Source organism: Austrofundulus limnaeus, unplaced genomic scaffold (assembly GCF_001266775.1).
Source record: "Austrofundulus limnaeus strain Quisiro unplaced genomic scaffold, Austrofundulus_limnaeus-1.0 Scaffold47, whole genome shotgun sequence".
Classification (NCBI taxonomy): domain Eukaryota; kingdom Metazoa; phylum Chordata; class Actinopteri; order Cyprinodontiformes; family Rivulidae; genus Austrofundulus; species Austrofundulus limnaeus.
In genome coordinates this window covers 618,727-619,831 of record NW_013952449.1, presented here as the reverse complement: position 1 = coordinate 619,831, position 1,105 = coordinate 618,727, and the positions used below count along the sequence as shown (strand labels likewise).

At 37.6% G+C, this 1,105-nt stretch overlaps 1 long non-coding RNA gene across 1 annotated transcript in view; it reads right to left on the bottom strand.

Moving 5' to 3' along the window:
- Positions 1–663: 663 nt before the first annotated feature.
- Positions 664–1,105, bottom strand: part of LOC106517277 (uncharacterized) — a 21,518-nt gene continuing 21,076 nt past the window's right edge. Inside the window, exon 3 of the long non-coding RNA XR_001310183.1 lies at positions 664–976. This is a non-coding gene — a long non-coding RNA (uncharacterized LOC106517277). The remainder of the gene's footprint in view (positions 977–1,105) is intronic.

Here is a 1,105-nt window from a genome sequence, read left to right as displayed (position 1 = left end):
ACCTTGTGTAAAATAACGGTACAGCCTTCCTTTTCTTCAAACAAACTTTATAATTACTTACCTGATTTTTCAAGGAGAGTTACATTTTGTGTGTCGTTTGTTTGAATGAAAAAAAATCTACATATTTTCTGCAAAATTTGTGTGTGGAACAAGTAAACAAACCCCTGGCCACTAATAGCAGTATTGTCAGTTTTGCTAAATTAACCTCCCATATCCTCCCAAAGTCTGACATTCTCTTGATGGTATGGTGCTTCGTCTATTTTTACACACTTTTCACTTAAAAAATACTGACCCTTCAAGTAATACACCTTCTGTAATCAAAACTTCTTTATTTTGAGCCATTTTACAATTGTGTTAAGTAACTGTAATAAATCTTCTTCATAAAATGTTTAACTTAAATAAATTAGCAGTCTTATGCTACGTTCACACCAAATGCGTTTTGAGCAGCACAAATGCGCCCAATGCCTTAAGCTGGACGCAGTATGTTCAGACCGGACAGAGACTAGACGCGCATCTGAAGAGGGAGGAGCATCTTGTTTTTTGTATTTTTTTTTTTTTTGTCAGTCTGTCTTTGGCCGATGAAATAAAGATAAAATAAGGAAAATGGCTTTGCTTTATTTACCAAAGAGCAAGCGAATGTTGCGCACAGCAGATAATTAATTCACCAGATAATTTAGGGGCGGCTTGTTTGGTTAGTTTCACCACTCCAGGAGCTACGAGCTGACAAACTATATTTAAGTCTTAAGTGGGTAAAGTCTATGATACATGCTGCCAATGCTGAAGAGAGATCCAGGAAGTGGTTACAAGAAGAAACTAATAGATTGCCTGAAAAGTTTAGAGCAGGACAAGGCTATTATTCGGATTCTGTATCATAGACTTTACCCAGGTGAGGCCACTCCTAGTCTGTATGGTTTACCCAAAATTCACAAACTGGATGTACCGGTAAGACCCATTGTCAGCATGATCAACTCTGTCACTTACAATCTTTCTAAATATCTGACGTCTATACTTGGTCCTTTATTTGGCAGCTCAGAACATCACATACAGAACACTATGGACTTTGTTGACAAGGTGAGGGATGTCATCATGGAGACGGATGAAACTA